At 43.2% G+C, this 9,132-nt stretch overlaps 1 pseudogene; it reads left to right on the top strand.

Annotated features, from left to right (window-relative positions):
• Positions 1-1,760: 1,760 nt before the first annotated feature.
• On the top strand, positions 1,761-2,294 carry LOC125536448 (triphosphate tunnel metalloenzyme 3-like; annotated as a pseudogene).
• Positions 2,295-9,132: the final 6,838 nt, after the last annotated feature.

Genomic DNA, 9,132 nt, shown 5'->3' with positions numbered 1-9,132 from the left:
TCACTTCCTTGTTATCCAAAAACTTTTTCTATATCATGTCAGAAAAAAACTTTTTAAAGCATAGGGCAGGAAGCAGGTAAATTATAATCCCGTGTAAAAATAAAATAATTAACAGAAGAAAAATATAATTCTAGCCTAGAAGAAATTCTCTAAAATTCCCAAAATCGCTGTAACGTTGCCGCGCGGCATGATTAGTAGTCAACCTCCATCAGGATTGGCTAAAAAACTGCTCGACGCCGGTCACCTTTTTAGTAGTGAACGACACACCTGCCCGTGCAATTGGATAGATAGCACAAGAGCGTTAGCGCTGTAAGGCTTTCTACTGAACGTTCAGCGATAAGATTATCCAGAAAACAAGATCTAATCATGTGCGGCGCGAAACGCGAGTGAGTGCAATCCCCGATAGTGCACAAGGTACGGCGGAACAGTTCGAGCTCTGAATCGAATGGACGACTTGACGTGACGGCTCTCATGACACATGAGACCCGTAGCCCGCCCCGTCTCCAGTGCTGTTGCTGCAGGCCAGGCCTGGCTTGCTAGGTGGCCGGTAGGTAGTGCTGCCGTTGCCCACGACGCCACTATTGTGATCCCACCGGCCGGGCTTCGTCCCGATCGCACGCACCTGCATGATCCTCTGTGCGCCTGCCTGCCGCTGCACCCCAATGGCCACCAGTGCCAGTTCGTGTGCGCGCACACAGCGAAACGAGCTTGTGGATAGACACCACAGCAGACAGACACGACTATACGAGTATTATACTCCTACATTGAATTCCTTTGCGCTGCATCTACTTATATTCTATAGCAGCTTGTCGAGTCCTATATCATTTTGATAACATTCTTCTTACTTGAGCTAACTGGCCACAGTTTTGATTTGCAAACCCATTTGGTGCATAGTGGGCGCACACATGATTGCCGGCTCGGTAAAGAACAGGGAGGCTGAAGCCAGTTTTACTGCGGCGCGGCACAGATCTCGCGGCGAATGATTCTAGCTGGAGACGGGAGATAGCTGGAGCCTAGAGGCAGCTCCGTGTCCATCGATGCATAGCGAGTAGGAGATGTCAATCGTGACAGGGGCACTAACTCATGACGGGTCGATCTCCGGTTGGAAGCCTGTGGGAATGGCGTCTCTAGGCGCGCACGGCAGCAGCTTCTCAGGGCGCAGGGCAGAAGCAACGCAGCGGCTGTCGGGCGTGCTGGGACCTCGCGCTCGTCCCTGTTATTTTTACCCTTCCGCCCTGCAAGCCACGACCAATACATACACATTTCGTTTCTAAGTCTCTATTTTTAATCGAGCAGTTGGTATCCTGATGTTTTGATTTTATTTTTGTCTGATTTTATTTCGTCTCATCTCTCATCGCTTGTACAATTAGTTTTTATCTACCTACAAATTTCCCCTCCCATTGGTTTAAACCGGTTATCAATTATTGGTAATGTAATAAAAGTCACACGGAAATAAATCAGATCACAGTCGGCAGTCAATCTCAAACCTGCCAAGAAATTTCGTAACCGAATAAATTCAAATGAAAGGGTGGGGGGATGTTTCTATACATAAGGATGATAATCTCCATCGCGTACCAATTACTCCAGAATCAATCGCAGCAATAATCTCCATCGCATACATAATTACTCCAGAATCAATCACTATCATAATCTACATCGCATAATTAACTCCTTCTTCCTAACCATGTGACCACCTCGCTTCAGCAATCCTACCTGCCGTTTTCTACCATCACGACCGATTTTCTCGCGTCCTCTCCTGCATGCACAAAAAAATCGCCCGAGCCTCGACCGTGGGCTGGGACCTATCCGCCGCGCACCGCCTGCTCCGCAACGACGCCCAGCGCAACCTCTTCTTCGATGCCCCCGCGCACCCCCTCGCCGTCGCCACTGACGCCCTGCGTGTTCGCCTCTACGGCCTCGATGACTGCACCGCTTCCGTGACGTCCTCGCGCTCAAGCGCCGCCGGCGCATCCACGCCGGCGTCAGCCATGCCGAGGAGGTTGAGGAGCCCCTCGCCTTCGCCCATGTCAACGCCCCCACTCATCTTGGCGGGGTCGATTCCCCCATCGCCCGACCCATCTCCGACGAGTATGGCGTCGGTAGGTACGCCACGTCGTTCGTATGCTTGGCGGGTTCCAGAACACCCGCAACGTCTATGAGGCTATGAGCTCGACCAGGGCAAGGGGCTCATGCTCAAGCTCGACGGGGCGCAATTCGATCTTGGAACCAACTTCGAGATGGAGGTTGAGACTGCGGAGCAGGCGGGGGCGCGACGAAGACGGAAGTGGGGGTAGTTCGAGCTTGTCGCTGCCGAAGACCCTGGAGTGGTGCGCGAAGAGACCTGGTTAGATTTGTTGGCCCCCACTGGTAGATGCTCCATCTCTCCTCCTCTGGTTCCTTGTGCATTATTGGGTTGTCTCAATTTTTAGTTTGGAACACATAGCTGTGAATCTTTTTTTGATTAATATTGATGTCGTCGTTACATATTGGTACCAGGTAGATTTGATGTATTATTGCTAAGCTCTCACGAGCAGGCCTGATTTTATAGTTGTTTAGTGCACCGGTTCCTGTTCATTTACAACGTAGCCTTGCGATCTAATTGGTGTTTCTTTGAATTTATGACAGGTAAACTCCATTAATAACAAATCAGATCTCATCTCTCATGTTGCCGATTCAACCCTGGAAGATATAGTACAGACGAGAGGCGGTTTGGTCCATCTTGGGGGGGGGGGGGGGGGGGGGGTGGACATAGTGGAAAGCAACTGAGCAAGCAAGTGCTGTTTAGTTGAATCCCACTCACGAATTAGAAAAAAATCCTTTGGGTTCTTGGATAGATGCTTATGGTTTGTTGCGTCATTTTTCAGGTTCAATATGCTGGCTGGCGCCGAGCCTCACTACTGTGTTGAAGAAATACTTGCAACGGTTACCAAAGGTTGTGTTAAAAAAACAGGCCCACCTTCATAAGGATTATGTAAGTTGCAGCCATACTCAGGTTTATTCTCTGTTCCCTACATATTTTTATTTAACCACGTTATGTTTTAGCCACTAGATGGAAAATAGAAAAAAGAAAACGAGAGCATCACTTATTTTCATGATATGATATTTATTTAATAGTGATTGCTATTTTTTTGAATATTTAAGCATAAGGATACCACAATTAAATTATGGTTACAACACGAAAGTTGTAGAGTAGTTAATCTCTTTCTCCACTTCTAAAGGGGGACTTGGTAGCCCGGTGTGCAGGTTTATTTTCGTCTCATCGGTTTATTCTTCCTCACCTCCCACCACCCCCCTCCACGCTGGGTTTTCTCCATCCGACTAAAAACCGAATCAATTTGCACGGTCCTCCTTGTTTGTTTTTTTGGCTAATGTCCTCCTAGCCTAGAGCATGTTCATCTGACTAATCTTCTTAGTTAATGCCCTCCTTGCCTGGATCATGTTCATCCCATTGACAAAGGCTTGGTCATCTTGTAATAGTAGCTGGTGAAGTGGATACATATACCACTTCAGTTTGCAGGAGAACAACCGCTTATATGTGTGCCTCAATAGTAAAGTAGGATTGCTTGGATTATTTTCTGTAGCATTTTGTCCAGTTTTAAATGTTTAGTTTCTTAACTTATTATGAGGCTTGCATCGATCAAAGAAATCATGTTCCCTTGGCTTTACAAATGTACTTATGTTTGCTAATTTATTTTTAGCATGTGTTTCCTCCTATTATCTTATTATTCTATAGCTAATTATATTTTGGAATATGGTGGGTGCAAAGGAAATGGCAGTTTCTAGATTTCTGGGTAACATGTTCCAAAGTGACGGGCATTGCTAAATCAGATAACATACTATTCAAAAAGAGAACACATTCAGCACTTCATTTTCGAGATTCAATAAAGTAAGCAAAACTTGGAATCCAAGTCAGAATACCAACTATTCTACTACCGAATGCACATTTATTTGCCGACATGAAACTATCTATCACATGTAGGTGTGTTTGCTCCTCGGAGCATAGCAATATGATATGCTCTTATATAAGAATTATCTTGCTTACAGTGTTAATTCAAAGCCTTAATTCAAGGTCATATCTTGCTTACAATGTCAATATAATCGCTTTTTAATCTTTGTCAAGATTAATAAACTGCACACGCATGGCACACAAATAGGACAAACTTGACTAGATCCACACGTATATTTTTATCACTTCTAATATCTCATCGACTGTTTACATGCCATCTTTTTTTTCGAAAAGGGGGGACTCCCCGGCCTCTGCATCAGAGCGACGCATACGGCCATAATTATAAATAAATAAAGTAGTTCAACAAGGTCTTCCAATCTGCTGCAAAAAGTAGGCTGGCTTACAAAGAGCTAGAAAAACAAAAAAGGCCCAAAAGCCACAACCGGCTGGCATAAGATAGATAGATAGGTAAACTAATCACCTATCCTATTACATGACCGCCATCCAAACCGGTTGAAGATATCCCGCGCTAACATCTCTCACCGGACAGGTCCAGTAACCAAACGCTCCCTGGCCTCCGTCGGAGTAAGGACCACATACAGATTAGCGCAGTAGCCCGGAATAAAACCTGCAAAAAATGAATAGGTGTTGTTCTGTTAAAAGCCAAATTATTTCTACCGTTCCAAATTGCCCATAACAACACACATGCTCCTACTCGAATTTGTCTAGCTGTTTGGCCTCTATACCAACAAGCCACGTTCCAAATAACGACCTGACCGAATTCTGAGGAGTAATGTTAAAGGCAATTTGCACCGAGCGCCACAACACTCTCGCCAACGGGCAATCAAAGAAAAGATGCTGGATAGTTTCATCCCGATCACAGAAACTACACCTAGTAGAACCTGTCCAGTTGCGCTTAATCAAATTGTCTTTTGTTAGAACGACTTGTTTATGTACAAACCACATAAACACTTTGATTTTCAGAGGAATCTTAACTTTCCAAACATGTTTTGAACTAGGAATAACACTAGAGTTGATGACATCAATGTACATCGACTTGACTGTGAATTCCCCAGATCTAGTAAGCTGCCAACACAACTGATCGGGCTGATGATTAAGCTGAACCTCCATCAGCCTACTCACCAGATGAATCCAAGCCTCCCACCGGCCCCCAGCAAGCACCCTCCTAAAGTGAATATTAAGGGGAGCGGATTGCAAACTCGTTGCAACCAGAGCATCACGTCGCTGCACAATACGATATAGCGACGGATACTGAAGAGCCAGCGGCGTATCACCAAGCCAAGTATCCTCCCAGAATCGAGTGTTATTGCCATCACCGACAATAAACTTTGTTATATTAAAGAAAGTATCTTTGACCCTCATTAGCCCCTTCCAGAAAGGCGAATCAGTTTACATGCCATCTTGCATACCATGAATACAAGAGTGCTGACTTTATTTTATTTTAATTCTGTAATAGTTCCCAATTAGGCTTACAATTATTTTATATTTGTGTTACTTCCTTTGTCAAGCTTATGAAGAATGTATTCCCTTGAACAGTATTTCATCCATTTGGATTTAGGTGACATGTGTGGTGGCACGAGAAAATGGAATGCCCTAAGCTGGAGAACATCAATTGACATGAGTGATACGCAATATCTGTTAGAAACACATACTATCAGGCTAATGCAAACCAATTGGGTATGAAGTATACTTACCACAAATTTCTATGTGTTGACTTGTGTTTTCCTGTTAGTAAAAGAAACATGTCTTACTGCTGCTCATGGTCACATGATTTATAATTTATAACTACAATTATTTAAATCAGTATCTTGCACAAAGTCTTGTGATACGTCCATTTTGCATCATGTTTCCTTATTGTTATTTATGATGTTTTTATCCATAATAATACTTTTTGAAGTAATTCTAATGCCTTTTCTCTCATAATTTACAAGGTACACACAAAGAGGGAGAATTCCGGCAGCTGGAAATCTGGATCTGGAAAAGCTACACCAGGCCACCTATTCTGCACAACTCCAAACAAGCTGAAACTTCACGAAGATTTTTTATCAAATATAGGGAGAATACTGGAGCAAATAACTACCAGAGGGGGCCCACCAGCTGGGCACAAACCACCTAGGCGCGCCCTGGTGGGTTGTGCTCACCCAGGTGATAACCCACAAGTATAGGGGATCGCAGCAGTTTTCGAGGGTAAAGTATTCAACCCAAATTTATTGATTCGACACAAGGGGAGCCAAAGAATACTCTCAATTATTAGCGGCTAAGTTGTCAATTCAACCACACCTGAAAACTTAGTATCTGCAGCAAAGTATTTAGTAGCAAAGTAATATGATAGTAGTGGTAACGGTAACAAAAGGTAACGGTAGTAAAAGTAATGTTTTTGGTATTTTGTAGTGATGATAGCAATAGCAACGGGAAAGAAAATAGGCGAAGAACAATGTATGGAAATCTCGTAGGCAATGAATCAGTGATGGGGAATTATGCCGGATGCGGTTCATTATGTAACAGTCGTAACCTAGGGTGACACAGAACTAGCTCCAGTTCATTGATATAATGTAGGCATGTATTCCGAACATAGTCATACGTGCTTATGGAAACGAACTTGCATGACATCTTTTGTCCTACCCTCCCGTGGCAGCGGGATCCTTACGAAAACTAAGGGATATTAAGGCCTCCTTTTAATAGAGTACCGGAACAAAGCATTAACACATAGTGAATACATGAACTCCTCAAACTACGGTCATCACTGGTAAGTATCCCGATTATTGTCACTTTGGGGTTAACGGATCATAACACATAATAGGTGACTATAGACTTGCAAGATAGGATCAAGAACACTCATATATTGATGAAAACATAATAGGTTCAGATCTGAAATCATGGCACTCGGGCCCTAGTGACAAGCATTAAGCATAATAAGTCATAGCAACATCAATCTCAGAACATAGTGGATACTATGGATCAAACCCTAACAAAACTAACTCGATTACATGATAGATCTCATCCAACCCATCACCGTTCAGCAAGCCTATGATGAAATTACTCACGCACGGCAGTGAGCATCATGAAATTGGTGATGGAGGATAGTTGATGATGACGATGGCGACGGATTCCCCTCTCCGGAGCCCCGAACGGACTCCAGATCAGCCCTCCCGAGAGGTTTTAGGGCTTGGCGGCGGCTCCATATCATGAAACGCGATGAATTCTTCTCTCTGATTTTTTTCTCCCCGAAACATAATATATAGAGTTGGAGTTGGAGTCGGAGAGGCACCAGGGGGGCCCATGAGGTAGGGGGAGCGCCCCCCACCCTTGTGGACAGGTGGTGGCCCCCCTGGCCTTCATCTTTTGCAGGTATTTTTTATATTTTCCAAAAAGTTTCTCCATGAAGTTTCAGGTCATTCCGAGAACGTTTGTTTCTGCACATAAATAACACCATGATAATTCTGCTGAAAACAATGTCAGTCCGGGTTAGTTCCATTCAAATCATACAAGTTAGAGTCCAAAACAAGGGCAAAAGTGTTTGGAAAAGTAGATACGGCGGAGACGTATCAACTCCCCCAAGCTTAAACCCTTGCTTGTCCTCAAGCAATTCAGTTAACAAACTGAAAGTGAAAAAGAAAAACTTTTACAAACTCTGTTTGCTCTTGTTGTTGTAAATATGTAAAGTCAGCATTCAAGTTTTCAGCAAAGATTATAACTAACCACATTCGCAATAACGCTTAGGTCTCAAGTTTACTCATATCAATAGCATAATCAACTAGCGAGCAATAATAATAAATCTCGGATGACAACACTTTCTCAAAGCAATCATAGTATGATATAACAAGGTGGTATCTCGCTAACCCTTTCTGAGACCGCAAAACATAAATGCAGAGCACCTTTAAAGACCAAGGACTGACTAGACATTGTAATTCATGGTAAAAGAGATCCAGTCAAGTCATACTCAATGTAAATTAACAATAATGAATGCAAATGACAGCGGTACTCTCCAACTGGTGCTTTTTAATAAGAGGATGATGACTCAGCATAAAAGTAAATAGATAGGCCCTTCGCAGAGGGAAGCAGGGATTTGTAGAGGTGCCAGAGCTCGGTTTTGAAATAGAGGTGAATAATATTTTGAGTGGTATACTTTCATTGTCAACATAACAACCAAGAGATGGCGATATATTTCATGCTACACACATTATAGGTGGTTCACAAACATAATGGTAAAGTTTATACTCCCCCTTCCACCAACAAGCATCAATCCATGGCTTGCTCGAAACAACGAGTGCCTCCAACTAACAAGAGTCTCAGGAGGAGTTTTGTTTGCAATTATTTTTATTTAGTTTGCATAAAGCATGGGACTGGGCATCCCGGTGACCAGCCATTTATCTCGTGAGTGAGGAGTGGAGTCCACTCCTCTTGAGAATAACCCGCCTAATATGGAAGATACAGACAACCCTAGTTGATACATGAGCTATTCGAGCATACAAGACAAGATATTTATTTGAAGGTTTAGAGCTTGGCACATACAAATTTACTTGGAACGGCAGGTAGATACCGTATATAGGTAGGTAAAGTGGACTCATGTGGAATAGCTTTGGGGTTTAAGGGATTGGATGCACAAGCAATATTCCCGCTTAGTACAGGTGAAGGCTAGCAAAAGACTGGGAAGCGACCAGCAAGAGAGCGACAACAGTCATAAACATGCATTAAAATTAATCAACACTGAATGCAGGCATGAGTAGGATATAATCCACCATGAACATAAATATCGTAAAGGCTATGTTGATTTTGTTTCAACTACATGCGTGAACATGCGCCAAGTCAAGTCACTTAAATTATTCAGAGGAGGATACCACCCTATCATACCACATCATAACCATTTCAATAGCATGTTGGCACGCAAGGTAAACCATTATAACTCATAGCTAATCAAGCATGGCACACGAACTATGATCTCTAGTTGTCATTGCAAACATGTTTATTCATAACAGGCTGAATCAGAAACGATGAACTAATCATATTTACAAAAACAAAAGAGGTCGAGTTCATACCAGCTTTTCTCATCTCAGTCAGTCCATCATATATCGTCATAATTGCCCTTCACTTGCACGACCGAACGATGTGAATAATAATAAGAGTGCATGTGCATTGGACTAAGCTGGAATCTGCAAGCATTCAAT

Source organism: Triticum urartu, chromosome 2A, assembly GCF_056163025.1.
Source record: "Triticum urartu cultivar PI428250 chromosome 2A, HENAU_Tu73, whole genome shotgun sequence".
NCBI classification, from domain to species: Eukaryota; Viridiplantae; Streptophyta; class Magnoliopsida; order Poales; family Poaceae; genus Triticum; species Triticum urartu.
This window is presented reverse-complemented; position numbering and strand designations above follow the sequence as displayed.